Below are 19,402 nucleotides of genomic sequence, written 5' to 3' on the forward strand. Positions count from 1 at the left end.
GGGGGGGCGCGGTGCCATGATAATGGCAAAAAAACAACAAAATCTAGGCTATCGTTGATAATCTCTCCAAATCAACCGCTGACTACGAAATTCTAACTGGAAAAAATAGTAGTGACGTATATTCTTTGATGTATCGACTACCAACCGGTAATATTTCTTCTTTTCTGACATGTTGCGAAACATATCTATGCTGGATTAATGAGCACCAGTACTCGTTAGTGTTTGGGGGAGATTTAGACATTGGTTTTTGGTGTACGTTCCAACAAAGGCCAATTTCTGCGGGCTTTTGGAAGCCAACGCTTGTGCAAATGTTATATGGTCACCAACACGTGTTCAGGTTACCACAGCTACAGTCATCGATATTTTCATAACAAACGTTCTCACCGATAATGTGACTGCTGGAGTTATTACTGTGCCCATAAGCTACTACCTTCCAATATTTTTACTACAAAGTTCCAAAACCACCAATGTATTTACACAAGCAGATCCTCCAGAAGTATTCATACGCACCATGTTGTCTAGTACGCTGGACCACATTGTTAGTAAACGGCACCACGTTGACTGGACGCGCCGGTTCATCAATGTGCAGATGCGAATGAAGCTTGCAATGAAGCTTGCAATTTACACGCGCGTTTCTGAACATCCATGAACAATGCTTTCCGTTGAAGTTAAGAAGAAGGGTCAAAAAGGCAAAGAAGCCATGGATCACTCAAGAACACCTCATTGCAAAACGGAAAAAAATTATACCATAAATTTATGAGGACGTGAGACCCAAAAGATTCACGCGCATTCAAGTGTCACCGAAATAGAACAAATAGTTTCCTTCGGGAAGCGAAACGGAGATATCTAAATAACCTATTTTATGCCGACGTAATAAAAAGACTCGACCTTCTGTGGAAAAGGATCAACTTTGTTCTTTCGTTGGAATCGCAAAACGCACCGATTACATCGATTACTTGTACCTATGCCATGCTTACTGGAAAAAAAATTGGCAGATGGTTTTAACGACTATTTTGTTAATCTGGTTAGCCACTGAGCACCCGCCGTGGTGGCTCAGTGGCTATAGGGCGTTGCGGTGCTGAGCACCAGGTCGCGGGTTCGATTCCCGGCCTCGACGGCCGCTTTTCTGACGGAGGGAAAAGCAAAAACGTCCGTGCGTACGAGATTTCGGCGCAGGTTAAAGATCCCCAGGTGGTCAAAATTAATTCGGAGCCCTCCACTACGGCGCGCCTCATCGCCTGCGTTGCGTCGGCGCTACAATCAATCAATTTACACGCAGCGTTGCCTGACGGTGCTTTTCTTAGACCTACCACACCGCGAGAGATTGTAGCGGCAATTCAGTCGATAAAAACAAAACGGCGCTTCCAAAGACGTTGACGACCTCCAAATAAAGCTTGTAAAATACGTTGCAAAAAATATTGTCCCAGTGTTAGAACATGTCATAAATTTAATTTTTTTTTCCGCAGGAACTTTTTCTGAATGCCTTGAGGTTGCGAAAGTAGTCATTTTTATTAAAGGCGGCGACGATAATTCCTTTTCGTATTATCGACCGATCTCGATAGTCCCAATATTCTCGAAATGGGTAGAAAAACTGATAGATAAGCGCATGACTGACTTTTTAAACAAACACCGACTTATCACGCCCTGCCATGCCAGTTCGGCTTCAGGAAAGGGTGCTCTACAGGAACGGCTCTACGTCCTCAGAAAGAACACACATTAGCATCTTTTGAACAGCAGTTGTATACGTTGGCGGTAGTTGTCGATTATTTCAAGGCTTTTGACTGCATTAATCACACGACCTTATTGACAAAACTTGAGTGGTATGGTTTCCGAGGAACTTTTCTGACTCTCCTTAAACCTTACTTATAATTTCGTCGTCAACAAGTAAAAATTACAAACTTCACATCTGAAATGAAGTCTATAAACGCTGGAGTACCACAAGGCAGTATCCTCGGGCCATTGCTATTCAAGTTGTACATTAACGGCGTTGTAAATATTGATAATGACACCAAGTTTATAATTTACGCAGATGACACCAGCATTTTCTTGATCGACAAGAATATGCCAAAATTAATGAACAAAGCCAACCACTTGCTAACTAAACTTAATACCTGGAGCGCGGTAAACTCTCTTACAATAAACACAACTAAAACGAAGTCAGTTTTGTTTCGACCGCGTCAGAAAGGCTTTCGGGGTGAAGTTAATCTAAAACTGGGATCAAGAGCTATAGAAGTTGTTCCTGTTATTAAAAGTCTCGGTGTCCTCTTTGAGAACACATGCCCTGGAACAATCATGTAGAAGCTGTCCTAAATAAGCTTTCTAGAATAGGTTACGATTCTTTCTCCCATAAAACGTAAAAAGTATAATTTATAAATCTATTTTTTTATCGAAACTTAGCTATTGCTACTTGGTGTGGGAAACAACGATGAAAACTAACATAACAAAGTTACACATGATTCAAAAGAAAGCAGTAAGCATGATAGCAAATGTTTCCTATGACGCTCACACAGAGCCTATCTTCCGGCATTTAAACCTGCATCCTGTACACGAATTTTACAACATGGTCCTTCTGAAACGAGAACGGCGCAAAACACAATGATTCCTTTTTGACCCAGTTTTCCCACATTACATTGAAATAAAACGTGCGTGACTTACGTGTTAATGAGCTGTGGAAAATTCCACAAGCCCGAACGAACTATGGTTGCCAGATTTTGTCTTTAAAATTGCCTGTTTTACTGAACACTGCCTCGATTTGTTAGTGCGCAAATACTATGGCACATGAATTTACTGCCTGCAGTGTTGCTCTAAAATTTTTCTCGATGCCCAAGTTATTTCTTACGCGCTCGCGCTTGCGGTGTTGCTTTATTTTTGGATTTCTCTGTATTTCCCTGCAACATATTTGTTCTTTTGGGAAAGAGCTCATTTTTTTTTTTTTTTTGGGGGGGGGGGAGCTGCATTTTCTCTGCGTTCTTTCCGCGGTATCCCGTTTTGCTTTGGTGATATTGTGACTTCGTGTATGTGTTCTTTTTTCTTCTACTTGCTTGATTTTTGTGCACAGAAAAACTTCAAGAGTGTTAGCAATTTTTACCTGTACAATCGATTTTTTTAGAACATGCTGCTATATGTCCGAATATATTAACTGTATGTTATTGTTAAAGGGGCGCATACCTTGCCATTTCGATACTGGAAATAAAAATGATTTGATTTGCGTGTCCCCAGGCGTAGACGATATCTGTATTAAATTATCACCACCATAATCACCCAGGTCTACCGTCGGACGAAGGCCTCTCTTACAATCTCTAACTGCTCCTGTCCCGCGCCGCTCGAGAACATTCTTTACTTACGAAGTTCTTTATTCCATACCTTCATCGGATTGATGGCCTTCCCCTTTTTCTAGACCAATCTCTTGGTATCCTCTTTGTCATTATGCACCGGTTGTCATTTCGCCTAACTATATGACCAGCCCAAGTTCACTTCTTGTTCATTATTTGAACTATGCTATTGTCTACTCTCGTTTATTCTCGGATCCACGCAGCTCGTTTAACAGAAAAAAAATATTGAATTCGACCATTCACACAATTTTTAAGCTCTTAGCACAAAGTATGCTTCCCAAACGGAAATGCTTATTAATACCAAAAGATCACCCATTATGGGAATCACACACAAGTAAGTATGGAAGAAAAAGAAAACGAACAAGTAACAAGTTTTATAATACGCCGCCGCTACTGGGCCAGTTGATCTATAAATATATAAAAAATGGTTGGGAGAAAAGCATTCACACAGGACACGTGAAGAACAGACAAAACAATCGCTCAATAAGTGTGTTTATTCTGCAGAAAACACCGATCTATATATCAAACACCCCTTTATCCCATCCTTTCAAACGACAGCTCAAGAACGCTTCCCCTTCGCCACGCAAGCATCGTGACTTCTCGCTGATACACTATAACCGTCTTGTCGAATACGTTAGGCCTCCGTAATTTCCCTCGTAGTCTGGCCACGCGTTCCACCCACAGTATTTATTTCCCGAAATATTGGAGGACATCCGAACCTAGTACAATGCTTACATGTATAGGCAAGTGGGCGTTGTTACTGGCTCCTAGTGACAGGTCTATTTTCCATATGCGGTCATCTAAGCAACTTTCATGTCACCTCATGTCAGGATGTCACGTTACCTCATGTAACCGGAATCTAATACACCACTACAACTGCACGTCGTCGTCATCGTCATCCTCGATCGTCCGGTCAAAAAATGGTCGCCGCTATGACCCGATGCGCTTTGAGTCCGGATCTGGACAGTAGAAGCCTCAACCAAAGTGACAGCCCTCTTTTTATTACCGGCTTGATACAAAGATAAATAATACCAAAACAATAACACCTGCTCCAACCACAGCACAGTGATAAAAACCGCACCCACTAATAAGGGTGGCGCATATTAAAAACGTTTCAAGTTAACCAGATCATCGAGCATGCTGGCCCAATCAGGTTGATGGTCCTGCATTTAGATTGCGCCCATGTTATAAGCGATGCTTTCACTGTATTACCTCCTCAAAGGAGGCAATTGGATGAGGGATACTAAGCGGGGTAGATGCAGTGTAGTGCTGCCCGGCAAAAGAGGGTATTTGTATGCACGAAACGCCACACGCGTTCCTGGTTGTTGGTGAGTCGTGAATGGACGAGGGAATAATGGCGGCGGGTGAGGCGGTAATGGACGACAATGTCACGGTAGGGATGAGTCGGTCCCTAGCAGTTGAGGCACCATGGCAGGGGGTGTCGCGCTCGCCTCGCTCCCTTCAAGACCAGTGTTTTCGCCGGGGTCCGAATGAGTGCGGCCGGAGAAGCAGGAGATTTTTGAAGGCGATTGTGGATGCCACGAGGGCAGTTGACCCACGGGCGAAATTTTGAATGGCCGTTTTCGAATATGGGATAATAATTGTTAGAGTAGGCCGGTTGTTAACGCAAGAGCTATCGCGGCATCCTCCGCCGCCGCTGGGGAGGTGGTACGCACGATGAGAGAGGTAACAGGGGGGGCTATCCGGGGTGTTGATGGCCGCGAGGGCACGACCATCATGATGGCGGTGTTCTGCCGCGTCAACGTACATGATATCTGGGCGGATGGGCAATTTATTCGCCAGTGCTCGTGCTCGCTCTTTCCTGCGAGCCCTGTGGTACTCTGGGTGCATGTTCCGTGGGAGGGGACGAACGCGGAGACAGGCAAGGGTGGTTCTTGGGATGGGAACCTTCAGGTCGCAGATCTTTGGGGCGCGGATACCCAAACGTCGCAAAATGTGCTCACCAGTGCAAGTAGTGGAACGGAGCGCACACGCATTCAAAAAGGGTTCGCGACCAGTTTAAACGTGCGGTTTCGAGTGCAAGAAAGAGAGAAGGGTACAAAAATTGCTCCCCCTACCGCACAGAAGGAAAGAAATCCTCTGTAGCATAGGCGCCTACTGCGGGTGCTCGGGCCCCAGAGCCGCCTTCGGTGTTTTCCCGAGCCCCCTTTTCCCGCTATGTTTTGTAGATTCCAAAATAAAAATTGTGGAGGTGCTGGGTATCGATCCCAGTACCTCTCGCATGCTAAGCGAGCGCTCTACCATCTGAGCTACACCCCCGGACGTGCAACAGCGAACGGCATACGAGGTTTTAAAGAGTAAATCTCCTCCCTTCTACGGAGCTCTTGCTTTTGACCCAGATTAATTCCAGTTCGGTACGCAGTGGACATTGCGCAACGGAGTTTTTGTCTCTAACGGTTGTTACGTGTTGTCCGTACTCGATGTCGAACACCGCCGATGTGCGCTTTTTCGCATTATTCTATGGGAACTGTTGAAGAAAGTGTCAGTGTTTGGGAGACTAGTCGCTTCATTGTATGCGATTTTTTGTACTCGGGAATGTCATGGAGGGGGATATGTGTGTATGCGTCAAACATGGAAGTAAATAGCCACTATTTTTGAAAGTTTAAAAGTGTATGTAAACTGCGAAATGCATGTATATTTCTTGGCCATTTCAACTGCGTGTGTTAGAGTGTAGATAGAGCAGAAAAGCCGCCGACGCGTAATTTCAGTGCGATGTTTTTAAATATCCTGGCGCATGAGTATGGCCTGGAAGACGTCGCGTGTGTTCTGTCGAATGTGAATGTACTACAGTGCCCACATGTTCCATTTGAAAGCCAGGCAAGATTGGAGGATTGCGCATCTGTGCGAGGCCTACGACGTGAGATCAGCTTTCTTCAGTGATCACAGCATATTTACGTTTACTACAGGTCAGAAGCAAAAAAAAAAAAAAAAAACACGCTTTTACTTGGATGCGTGGAAATTCAATATCAGGCTCCTAAGTAATAAACCATTCCCTACTAGTAAAATACAGTTGAAACTCGATTTTACGAAAGCCGATTTTACAAATTTCCCGATTTAACGAACAATTTCGGATTGCCCCCGTAGTTTCCCGTAGGCTTAATGCTTTTATGAGCTCGAAATAACGAAGCAAACTTCGCCGCGAAACCTGATTTAACAAAGCATTACGGGAAAAAAAGGTTCCAAATTTATGGCGTATAGAATGTATGGCAGTGTGCTGTTAGCTGGCGTTGCCGGCTCCACAAGCACGCAGCGCGAGCAGGAAGAGACATCGCCCAGTTGTTGGGAAGGGCTTCGTCGGCGTGAAGAGGTGGCCGCAGATTAGAAATTTGACGACTTCGTGAACGCCGACGCAGACGCGCACACTGACATAACAGAGGTTCTCGACGACGAGGAACTAGTGCAGCTGGTTTTCGGCGCACAAGAGGAGTCTGAAGATAAGAATGATCCGGATACTGTCGAAGCTCCTGTGCCCACACCAAGTCAGGTAATGGATGCCGTCGACCTTCTGAGGTGGTTTGCCGGGGAACACGAGGGTGTCGAGGGCGCTTTGACTTCACTGGCCAGCTATGAGAAGTGTGCGCTCACACTGCTCACAAAGGGCGCGCAGGCAAAAATCACAAGCTTTTTCTCGAGGCAATAATTTGTCATTCTCTCGTTTTTGCGAAGTTCCAGATTTAACGAAATAATTTGCGGGTCCCGGCGACTTCGTTAAATCGAGGTTCAACTGTAGATTAGACCAGGCAATGGGAACAGAAAGCGGGTCAGTTATCGCTGTCTGGGAGCAGCTGAAAAGCAACGTTACGGTTAGTGCAGTAGAAACATCGTCCGTCATACGTCGTAAAGAAAAGGAAGAGGAGAAGAATTACAAAGCGAGCTGCACTTCTTGCTAGGCGCTTAGTCTAAAACACGACCGGCTTTATCGGTCGTGGACTCAACAGCGGGGATCTTTCACAAAACGAATAAGAGAGGTTAAAAATAATTTGGGGGTCATTGAAATTGGGAAATACAGGGGTGCCATAGTGTGCGCACGCGCAGAGCGAGTCTGGTTGGGCGAAGCGCCAACCAAACATTCTCTGAGTGACGAAAAGGGTTTCGCGAAAAATAATGAGATTAAAGCTATACGATACAGTAACGTGGTTTCTAGTGACTCCGAAGACGTGGAGCGCGCGTTTTTTTTAACACTATAAGGAACTGCTGGAAAGTGCAAAGCAAGGTAGTAGAGACTTTGTAGAAACTTTTTCTTGTCGTTAATGCCAAAGTTAAGTGAGGATGCCAAGGCAAGCATGGAGGCGTCGATCCGTTTGCAGCAGATAATGAAAGTCATAAACGATTTAACCACAGGGAAGTCACCCCGAACCACAAATGGCTTCGGGGTCGATTTTTACAAGTTATTGAAAGAAGACATAGCAGTAATTTTGTAGAGTGCAATAATGAAAGCATATGAATTTAAAAGAACGCCGGGTACATGTCGGGAAAGCCATGTTATTTTCATTCCTAAAACCGACGATCCTAACAAGCTGTTGGCTGTAGAATGGTGTCGGCAAATCAGCTTAACGAATGTTGATTACAAATTTTTCATGCATGTTTTGGCTGGAAGATTGCAAGGAGTCATAAAAAACAATAGTTTGAACTAACCAATAGAGGCCGGATTTTCCGGCATCAAAACATCGTGTTTTAGGCCCCAGAGATAGGCAGGCAGAAGAACGTTTTAGGCTTCCAAACTCGTAAATATAGGCACCATAAATTTTTACATGAATGTAAATAGCTTTACAAAAATGTGTGCGCGTTCATTATCTGCGATTGGAAAACCAAAAAAATGTTATTTTTTATGATGGGAAGTAGGTGCCAACAGTTGAACATTGTCGTTCAATTGTGCCATAAAGCTGCTTGATTAATGACGATCTATTGGCCTAATTCAACAAGCGCACTGCTCACCTTCTTGTTCAATGGCCTCTGTCGCTTACTCCGGCGTCGCTTACAGTAAAACAGGCACTGAACGAATACTTGAAAGCTGAGAATACTGACTATGAAAGCGGTACTTCATGTCGGCCTGACGCAATTAAATTGCGACACAATAATACCAGACACCAATAATAAACGCTAGATAGACGATGATTTATTAATAAATTAACTTGTTTTTAAGTGACGGCTCTTAGGTAAAATTCTGGTAATTTTCTCAAGTACAATGATATCCGAATTGTACAGACTAAACGCCCAAACGCAGCCAATACACATCCACACATTTGAAGCGCATTTTGTAGCGTGAGCTACACTGGCCGAGGTTGAGCAGTTTCACGTGGCTCCCGGAGATCCGTGCTGCGCATGCGCAAGGAGCAGTGACGTCACACGGCGCACAGAACGTTTCTCCCTGCCCGACGTCTCTCGCCCACCCCACGCGCCCAGCGTCTTCGCGACCTCCGTTCCGCACGTGGCTGCCCGGTCCACTTGATGATCATGCGAGGGGTGGCCGGGTGTGCAACCGATGGCTCGTGCATCGCAGCAACACCGGCGTGCGCCTGTGGAACCAGCTTAGCTCAGGGGTGATTGGTGAAACTGCGCCGGCCGGAGTCGCTTGACACATGTGTCACATAATGCGTATACCATGTGTGTGTCATTGAAGCAGCAGTAAGCATGATAATCAAGCTATCCGACACAACCAGGAAAGCTAAGAACATCGAGCTGAACCTTAGCTCACGCTACGCATATCCTGCATAGCCGAGCTTACCAATGCTAATTTTCTTCAAAAGGTGTTTAGTAGCCGAAGAGATTTTTGATAGAAAAGCCGAATTTAGGCCCCGTCGGCACGGTGAATTTTAGGGTGTAAGCAAATGCAGCAGCACGGTGGTGTTCCGCCATTGGCTCTTCAAAATAGGAGTGATTTGGTAACAAAGGCGTAGTCTTTTGTCTAGTGATGCGTTCGAAATAGAGTTGAATTAGAGTATGACTCTATAAATGAGGATGCTACTGCACATGTCTGAAGAAACTTGTTTGGAGAGAACGCAGAGTGTAGTCAAAGAATCACTCTGAAAATTGTGGAAACAGCAGCAAACTACCATCATCTCCAGATTTTCAAATCGTCCCTGCTATGCCGTAAGGCAAACTCTCGCAAAAAAAAAAAAAAAAAATCGTCCCCCTTTTCCCTGAGATTGAGCGTCCCATTTCAATTCTGCTAGCTATTCTTTTACGGGAGTTGACTGAACTGGAGGACTAGGTTGAACCCCATAGAGATTAGAACATTCAATTTCGCCCTGTAAAATCAGTGCATTGTTCAAAGCGCGGCCTGCAGCCGCACTGGTGGCAACGCGAGCCCAAATGGCCACCATCAGCATTGGGAACGTCGTTTTAAATGCAGAGCATTTCAGTAACTCACGATGTCACCCGCGTTGACGTCCGTAGTCGTAGTCCGCACCCCTCCCCCTACACTATATAAAAGAAATACTATCCGGCGCCTGGTTTCGATCCCTCGACCCTGCGGGCGGAACGCAATATGCATGGTGCTCTACCCACTGCGCCACAAAGCCGACACAGAATGAAAGGCTACGAACGCGCCTTATATCCTTGACTCATTCAAACTACGTCAAGAAGCTGATGATACAACGCATTCACTACCTGTGGGCGGAACGCGAGGCACATGGTGCTCTTCCCACTGCGCCACAAAACCGACACAGAATGAAAGGCTACGAACGCGCCTTATATCCTTGACTCATTCAAACTGCGTCAAGAAGCTGCTGATACAATGCATTCACTACCACCAACTCCCCAAACACTAAACGTTAACGCAATACACCCACCCCCTATGCGACGCATTTACTCGAGTCCCCCTCACGGGGAGATGGGCCCAATTTTTCTATAGAAATGCACAGATGCTTTATCTTTTAACATTCATACCCAGAGCTTTATTTCACAAGCAGATAGAAACGATATGTCGTCTCTGCATGCGGCTTCTTCAGTCGCGGTTAGTGCACTGGATAAGAAAGAGGTCAAGGGATGTGCAACTTCAGTCTTTAGATCCGGGAGGGACTTTACGAGCGCCGTGTAGACAAAAAGGTGGTGTCACCTCCAGAAGTGTTCATTCGCGCTTTTAGGAATCGAATGAAATACCGCTGCGTATACATGGCGATCCCGAAGAAAACATTAATGAGTAGGAGGAGTGGCGTTACGCCAGGCGGCTGATAGGTAAGCAGTGCAGCCACGTCAAAAGAAAAAAAAAACTTACCCGAAAACTCGTAAATGTTTTTCTAAGTCTCTGAGGCATAACAAAGAATTGAGTAACGTCATGGTTTCGATAACCAGCCGCCGAGGCGTGTGTTGTTCCCTGGAATCAGAAACGTTTCCCAAAGTGTAAAATAATAATTTCATGTTAACATTCTCACTCGAAAACTTCTGCACACAAGCGCAAAAAATTTTGCCGAATCTAAGTACCCAGTGTCCCCAAACTGGAATTTTGCCTAATTGGTCACAATTGCCGCATTAAGCGGTTGGTACCCCCGGTGAGGAGCAATTTTACCACCAACATGCATGGTGGGGTCTTTAACGTGCACTACAAGCACCGAGCACACGAGCGCGCATGCATTGACCCAGTAATGGGTGAATTTCGCCCTTGCCGCAGCCGGGTGGCCGGTCCCCGATTTCGGCCCCAGCAGCTGCGCACGCCATGCAGCCACTGAGCCGCTGCGGTTCGGGGGGGGCGTCCCCTGGGAGAGGGGGCTAGCATCTGTGGCGGGCAGCCGTTTCGGGCGGCGACTCCCACAACCGATGCAAATCCCCCTGTTCTCCAGCTGGCAGTTCGGGGCGGCGCACCATGAGCAGGGTTCTTGCCGCTGCCAGGTGATAGACTGAAATGCACACCCCTCCTTGCTGTGACACTGCAGGCAGCCAGCCCGCCTGTCACAGGGACGTCCCCAGTACATTATTGTTCTAGGGGCTTTATGAGAGTAACAAAACGAGTGCGGAGGAGAGACAGGAACAAACCGCTCTGGCGGCGAGTGCAGATCCTACAACGTGTGCAGGAATATCCCGACTGGTGTCCTCGGTATCCTGCTTTGCGATGGGTCGCCAGGAAGGAAGGGGTGATGTACAAGTGGCGACACGGGTTCTACGACTTGAAGAAGAGATATGTCACTTCTGGTTGAATTCATTTGCCCTTGGTAATGTTTTTGCTCGCGCAGCCTTTCACTTAGGCCACTTAGGCTGCGTAACAAACAGAGAAAAATGCGAAAATACATTATCAAAATCAGGCACCGCTCCGTCAACGACGGCAATGGTGTACGCGAAGCTTTCCACCACGACTAACAGCATCACGGCACGCAGAGCAACTTCATTCTTCCCGTGACGGATTCTTTAGTTGTCATCTAACTTTTCCAGACCGCTTCGCCCATGGCAAAATGGAGCAATCGGATAGACACCGGCCACATTACGTGAGGGACTAAAATTCTATTCCGGCCACGAGAAGCGTTTTAACAGCGAAGCTGCTGAGCAAATCGTTTGTGTAAGGTGCCTGCAGTTAAAAATACCAAGGCCGAGCGCTTCTGCACAACTTATTCGAGCGCACGTTCGCCAAGCAGAGCATACCAAGTTAAGGAGATTAGCAAACATTGGCCGCAAAAAAATTACAGCGTTCGCCAAATCTTGGCAACACTTACCGTACTTACCCGATTCTAACGCGCACTTCTTTTCCGTAAAAATAGGTCGAAAAATCGCATGCGAGTTAGAATCGGATACGAAACCGAAACTGCCGAAAAAGCGGAAATTTCGTCCCGCCCATTGCCATCGCCATCTCAAGATGGCGCCAAAGCTTTTAGCAACAATTTTTCGGACGCAGGAAGCATAGGTGCCTAGGCTTTTCTATCGGCGTTCACACAAATCGTCAAATCGTTCCACTTGCGTGCTTGATAACAGCAATGGCAGCAGCGGCTCTCACGCGTCCAAAATGAGCGGTCGGCGGAAGCGTGAGCCTCTGGGGAAGCTCGCGAGATGGGCGGGCGAGGCGTGGGCCACGATCCCATCGACCATGGTTGAACGCTCGTTCAGAAGTGTTGCATCGCGAACGCGCTTGACGGCACCGAGGACGAGATGTTGTGGTCAGCGGAGAGCGACGAGGAGTGAGATGAGTGAGATTACTTCGAGAAATAAATCGCCCGTTCCTCTCGCATTCGTTGTTCTTACTCACAAAGTTCCGTGCGCGTTACAATCGGAGGTGCAAGTTTTTTCGTTTGTTTTTTTTGCCAGGAAAATCGGGTGAGCGTTAAAATCGGGGGCGCGTTAGAATCGGGTAATTACGGTACTCGGGACAAGAAAGACGTATGATATCGTACGCTCCTGGTTCCGCTTTTCTGATGGAGGCGAAAAGCAAAAACGCCCGTGTGTACGAGATTTCGGCGCACGATAAAGATCCCCAGGTGGTCAAAATTAATCCGGAGCCCTCCACTACGGCGCGCCTCATCGCCTGCGTTGCGTCGGCGCGTTAAACCCCCACAATCCATCCATCGTTCGCCGTCGTGTCGTCGTGCACATGCTATCTGTACCGTAGGAGAGCTGCGACTTGAATGTCGAAGCTGCTGTAGGTGATCATTGCCTCCACATGGCCCGGCTGCGCAAGCTCACACGGCCGAGGAAGAGGCCACTCAGCTTCGAGAGAGACGGCGTGCAAACCACCCGCTAAAGACGATAAGTCGCGCTTGCGGAGTGGCGTACGAAAAACGTTGACCAAAACGACGAGCTCACTCTGGCCTTGCTCATCATAAGTTCATTGAAATGCCATACCTCCGAAGTTAACCACGACACCACAACGATTCTAAAACTCAACTTTGTGTCCGTCCAGGATCACCTATAACAGCTCGCCATTAAAGTCTTACACGTGAGTGCAAGCTTCCCTGAATTTTTCTTTCACTTCATCCACGATCATTCATCGTCATCGTAAAAGAAAGTTGGCTTTCCTGCAGGGCGTTTTGGCGTACCACGGCATCAGCGAGGACACTAAAACTTCGCTTAATAACAGTCAATAGAGCACGCCTTTAATGCAAATAAACATTGTATTAACCACAGGAACAGATACATTTCGACGCGAAATGATAAGTGGAATTAAAGTCAGCGCTTACTTCGAACAGAACGTGCCTGCATACGCGTTGGTATAAACGCTAATGGAATAGAAAATGTTTCAGATTCCCTGCTGCAAGAACATGACATTAAGTTTAATTTTCGTCAGCAAATTTATTCCCGTAACTTGAAACCAATTTATATTGTTTAAATGTGGTTGGTGTCATACTAGCGTTGCCGCATTATGTAAAAATCCCCCCGTGGTCCTTATAGATTGGTAACCCACCACTGTGATGCGCTTGATAGCTGAGGTGTAACTTCGGCGCGTTGAACCTAACAATAAAAAAGAGTTACCTAAATGTTTGGCCTAATTAAGCAGTTATCTAATTTCCTCACTGCCTAACGTGAAGCGTAAAAGTATGGGGTGACGATCTGTGTCACACAACCCCAAATAATCGTTTACTGTTTTGTTGCGCTAAAGTTTTATCCCCCTGATTCCTTGACTGAACATAAACGGGCATCCGTAGGTGCTCAGCTCATGGATGGGGCTCAGTGAGAACTTGAAAGAGTAGCATTTCAAGCAGTGAAATGCTTTCAACTCTTTCAAGCAGTGAAATGCTTGAAAGAGTAGCATTTCGAAAGTTCTTCATGACTTCTGCCATTGTAAGGGTCGGGTGATCCCGTCATTATTGCCCTAATTTCATGCCCAGGCAGGCAACAGGGCAACGGCCTCGCGGGCGTAGAGCCCCCCCCCCCCCCCCCCCCCCCCCCCCTTGTGCGCCGTGTTTCGGCCTTGCGTGCCAGATGGAGGCAGTCGAGGGAGCTGCTGGGTGGATGACCGCGCTTCGTATTTCGCGCGGCGGATGCAGTGTGCGGCCGGGCCGAAGCTAGCGCTAGGTTGAGGCGTCGGATATCGTTGTGCACGTGCGTTTGGTTTGAGTGGCGCGTATGGTTGCGCGCCCTTGGACGAAGGGCCCGCAACTTGCAGGTGCGTGGGAACGCGGTCGGAGCGAACGCGACCTCCTCCCCCGGATGCGAGGTTTCTTCGATTGCAAGCATGCGCTCATCGGACCAGTGATGCCAACCCTAGGGATTTATCCCTAGATCTAGGGGTCTTTTGTCTCTTTTAAAGATTTGGCGTCTTTTTGTGAAATCTAGGGATTTTTTAGAGTCTGTTGAAATGAAACGCTATGCAGCTTAGTGACTGGTGTTGCTGAGTAACCACGCGTTTTCAACAATAAGTGAATGCAAAGAATGTAATTTTTTGCTAATTTCTATTTTTCCTTTCTAACTTTCCTTCGCTATTTCTATTTTTTCACTTAAAACAGCATTTTTTGGTGTTGTGCAAGCCGAGAGAGGGCGACTGTGGTTCTGTAACGCGAGGTTCTCGCAGTAACAACCTGTGAGGTGTGCTGTCGAAGGAACTTGTCCGAACTTGTCGTCGCGAGTGACAACTTGTCTTCGCAAGTGAAGTGCAACTGTGGAAACTCTGAGGTGTGCTGTACACTCGAAGGAACTTTTCCGAACTTGTCTTCACGAGTGACTACTTGGCTTCGCGAGTGAAAGTGCAATTGTGACTTGCACGGAAAAACGCGCGAAATTCACCTCCGCCGCGCACCTTCACTGTGCAAAGTGAAGGCGCGCTCCATGTGAAATGGCAACTTCTGGACGAAGAGAAAATGTAGAAAAAAAGAGCTGCCGTTGCTGCTAGTAAGCTGTATCTTAACTCCAATAATATTCAGAGCAAACGAAGCGAAGAGCAAGCTGCGTTTAGACTAATAAAGGTGAATGCCAACTTGCGAAAATAAAAAAAAAATGCAATCTGGAGATTTTGTCTGCTATCTAGGGATTTTTGAGGGGTCATTCTAGGGATAAAGCGTTGCCTCAGGTTGGCATCACTGCATCGGACAGACCGGGTTGAGTTGTGGCTCGTCTCTGACGGGGTGCCGCGGGCACATAGCGACCAATGGCCTCATTGTATCCTCTTTGTAACCAACTGTAAAAAGTGTAAATACAAGTTTTCGTTTCGTCTCAACGGGTCGTCGCCTTCATCACAGCCGCAGCGCTGCACTAAACGCAGCGCAGGGCTGGCAGGAACTCCAAGGGTCACCAACGCCCGACTCGCAAGGAGGCGAATTGGAGAAGAACGAGACATTACTGCCATATTCTTTTTGGCTTTTACGGGCTCACGCGCAACTCCCTATGACGAGTGAGCACAATTACGCCCCAGAACAGTGCACCATAAGCTTAAATAATATTTTGAGTGGAACCTTCGTCAGATACTTCAGACCTCATAATTCCAACGCCCACTTTTCCTTGAAAAAAAAAATCAAATAAAATAGGGATTGTTTGTCACCACACGCCCGATAAAAGGAAAACGTTTCTTCTGGGATACTAAAATTAAAAATGTGGAGGTGCTGGGTATCGATCCCAGTACCTCTCGCATGCTAAGCGAGCACTCTACCATCTGAGCTACACCCCCGGACGAGGTGCAGGGAACGGCATACATGTTCTAAAGAGTCTTTCTCTTCCCTGCTGCGCCTCTCTTGCTTTTGAATCAGATCAAATCCAGTCGAGCGCTCAGCCGATGTTACGCAACATAGCACGCAGTGCCTCACCCGTTTACTTTGTATTTACTGGCCGCATTCTACCTCGAACCTCGTCGGGGGTGTAGCTCAGATGGTAGAGCGCTCGCTTAGCATGCGAGAGGTACTGGGATCGATACCCAGCACCTCCACGACTGTTTTGTTTGCCACGTTTATACTATCAACTGAAAAGATAGACATTTGAAGCAGCCGCTTTCTTAGAGTTTTAAAGTATTGAACTAACGTTTTGGTGTTGTAGCTTTGATGCCTTAGACTTAGACATTCAAGCTTGCGTGGCATTGAGTGTCAGGGATTTTCCTCTACGAAGCTTTCATTATTGGTGGATAGTTACGAAGCTTTAGCCGCGGACAAATATTCTTTTATACATGGCGTGCATCCAGCAAAATAATCAAACTGAGTAACTGAGTCAAACCAAATAGTAGTTTAGGAGAAATGCATTCGTGGTACAGGATGCGAACTGCCAACTTTCCTCCCACTTTCATGCGTGGCTGGAATGCAGTCAACGCAACCGGGCTAGAACCATGGAAAGAAGGAATTAAAGGGTTCAAGAAAAAAAGAACAAGCGATTGGTTGGTTGGCATGGTTGTCTTTGTTGGTTGGAATGAAGTGAAAATTGCACGAAGCTGTATTTAGAAGGCGAAACACAGCACAGTGAGACAAACACACTTTTCCTGTAAAACTTTGTCGAATGGTTCGTACCCCTAGCCTTTTCTTGACTTTTCCAGATGATGTGTTCATATACCCACGTCAATGCACCTTCTATAGGTCACTTAAACCCTGTAGATATGCAGTCACTTTGAATTGGGGATCAATTAGGGAAATAGTCATGTGTGAAATGTGCATGAGATATGCTCGGCAAGAACAATATTTTGTAATGAAATGTTAATTATCTTGCGAAACTTTTTTCTGGCCAGATGATCACCTTCTGTTATTTTCTAGCCGGAAAGCATGATGGCTTTCCACATTCGGTTTTTCTAGAATAGTACTTACTTTCTCTGCTATCAGAGCTCGTGCGTGTCGGTCAGGACGAAAATAATGGAGACATATGGCTACCTGTGGTTACCTGTGGCCATTCAAGCTTGTATCGTTACCTGTAATGAACGCCAAAAGGTAAAAAAAAAACAATCTTGTCTTTAGCTTTTTGATATTCTGTCCAGGTATTGCTACATCTCTGTTTTTCCGTTATTGCGGTTATCCTGCTGGCATTATACTAATGATAAAATGGTGGCATAGCGCTTAAAACCGTAAATGTAAAGCGTCTTGACGCAGTGTCTACACCGATGTACTTTAACGGGAAGATTATGTTCAAGGTTATGAAAACGGACTTGTTCTCACATCTTCTGAAGAGAAATTGCGCTGGGTATTCTTCAGGAAGACGTACACAGAAAAAAAACGTGCAGTTTGACGTGAACTCGTCACACTGACAACTGATCGCCGTGAGTACCCTGTCTTCACGCCAAAGTGTATGTTTTTTTCTGTGTCCGTCATTTATACCAATACTTATCCCAATTTCCCTTCAAAAGATGTTACACCAAGAGCCCGACACCAGGCATGACTGTTCTTACGGTCATCCCAATAAAAGGATGCATAAAGACGTGCACTATTTATCTTTAACATTTCTGCAGAGTTAGAATGGGAAGAACGTGACACCCATAATATAATATTCAAGCCAGATTTTCTTGCCAACAAGCAAAGCAGTAGCAAATATCCATCATGTCAGGTTTTCTCATGACAAATTTAAATATAGTTCCGCAATCAAATATGCCCCATGTGCTTATTTCGAGCTGAAAAGATGGCGACGCTGTCTTTTACCTCGCATACGATTGTAGCTTGTAGTCGGTGTTGACTCGGAAAGATACCCCCGCAGGTTTTTTGTTGATTATTGTGTAAGCTGAGTTGGTTTTTGTTGACTTCATTCGCCCGCACTGTGGTCGGTCGCGGCCACATCTCGCTTACGTGTTCTCGAATTCCTTGTGAACGTTTTTTGGCAAATTGGTTTTTCACTATGGTCCTTCGTTGTCAGATTATTATACCGCAAAAGAGAAGTAATTATGGTGTTCTCTTGAAAGGGTACTAATTAGAGTTTCGCTACCAGTCAGGTTCCCACACAAATGGTTCAAATGTGGCACACGTGCTCCCCATCAACCACGTAATTTTACATCCGGCCTGCCGGAAGCCCAGGCAAAACTATGTAACGGATTAATCTTTCCCGAAAGAAACATCCTCATCTCCTCAAAGATTTTTCTGATGACATTTTTTTCCAGCCTGTATACTATATTTGCTAAAACATTACATAGCTTGTAAAGTAACCATGTCTAAATGCGTGCGAATAATTTGTCATTGTGTTGTGGGAGCATAATGTGTTGGTGGGTAATGGCGACGTAGCTCCCAATGGGAATTTGCCAATTGGCCGTGAGCGTCTGACGGCTGCTGGAATCGTCACTGGTCGATCCACGTGACGGGGTACGTCATTGGGTTACTGCAGCCAATGGGAGCTTCGATGGGGGGTTATAAGGCTATGTGTATGTAGTTAATAGGAAATTTGCCTAATTTTTACGGATATGGGGAAGGCGTTTTTTTTTTTGTAAAATGATGCAAGTTATGCAGGGGTGAGGGTTATGCCTTTACAATGACCCGGAGCAGTGGTCCAGTTGATACGGCGTTGTTCTACTGAGAACGTGGGCAGGGTTTCAATCCCAGTCGCAACTGCCGTTTTCCTGATGGAGGCGAAAATCTAAAACACACGTTGATAGAGATTTAGGTGCACGTAAATATTTTTAGGCAGTATAAATAACTCCGCAGCCCACCACTACAGTGCGCGTCGTGGCAGAGATATAGCTTCTACTTTTTAAAGATATGAATAAAAAAATTGTACAAAGTTTACGCTTGGATTGAACTATCTAATTTTACTAAGTATGGAACTACCCAGTTTAAAACAAGAGTTGGGAAGATGGTTCACACCTCCAGAAATGATGATTGAACTTTTTGTATCAGCAAACCTTTTTTTTGCTGCACTTACAAGGGTGCTCAGTACAAAAACGGAACTGCGTACGCATTATACAAAATGCTTGCAATTGTAATTATAATCCCTTTTACAAATTCCGCGATGGTCGATTTTGCTTACAGAGACTCCCCTCGCAATTTCCATCGAGGTGCGCACAGTAACGCTTATTAAGCGCCATCATAAACTTAAATATGGGGGTTTGAGGGTAAGCAACCGACTCCTCCACCCCACAGAAAAAGAAAATTTTCCCGTGCAAACAAAAAGAGTGGAGGTGCTGGGTATCGATCCCAGTACCTCTCGCATGCTAAGCGAGCGCTCTACCATCTGAGCTACACCCCCGGACGAGGAACGTCTTCAGTTTAAAGAGACCACTTTCAAGAAACAATCTCCCTCCCTTGGCGTCG

The 19,402-nt window shown here is 46.0% G+C and overlaps 4 non-coding genes across 4 annotated transcripts; 1 reads left to right on the top strand and 3 right to left on the bottom strand.

Annotated features, from left to right (window-relative positions):
* Window positions 1-5,539: 5,539 nt before the first annotated feature.
* On the bottom strand, window positions 5,540-5,612 carry Trnaa-agc (transfer RNA alanine (anticodon AGC)). Its single transcript has one exon. It is a non-coding gene; the product is annotated as a tRNA-Ala (tRNA).
* A 10,185-nt stretch (window positions 5,613-15,797) lies between these two features.
* On the bottom strand, window positions 15,798-15,870 carry Trnaa-agc (transfer RNA alanine (anticodon AGC)). Its single transcript has one exon. It is a non-coding gene; the product is annotated as a tRNA-Ala (tRNA).
* A 182-nt stretch (window positions 15,871-16,052) lies between these two features.
* Trnaa-agc (transfer RNA alanine (anticodon AGC)) lies at window positions 16,053-16,125 on the top strand. Its single transcript has one exon. It is a non-coding gene; the product is annotated as a tRNA-Ala (tRNA).
* Window positions 16,126-19,264: 3,139 nt separating this feature from the next.
* On the bottom strand, window positions 19,265-19,337 carry Trnaa-agc (transfer RNA alanine (anticodon AGC)). Its single transcript has one exon. It is a non-coding gene; the product is annotated as a tRNA-Ala (tRNA).
* Between the last annotated feature and the right edge of the window lie 65 nt (window positions 19,338-19,402).

Source organism: Haemaphysalis longicornis, unplaced genomic scaffold (assembly GCF_048455015.1).
Source record: "Haemaphysalis longicornis isolate Haplotype H1 unplaced genomic scaffold, Haemaphysalis longicornis Haplotype H1 scaffold_19, whole genome shotgun sequence".
NCBI classification, from domain to species: domain Eukaryota; kingdom Metazoa; phylum Arthropoda; class Arachnida; order Ixodida; family Ixodidae; genus Haemaphysalis; species Haemaphysalis longicornis.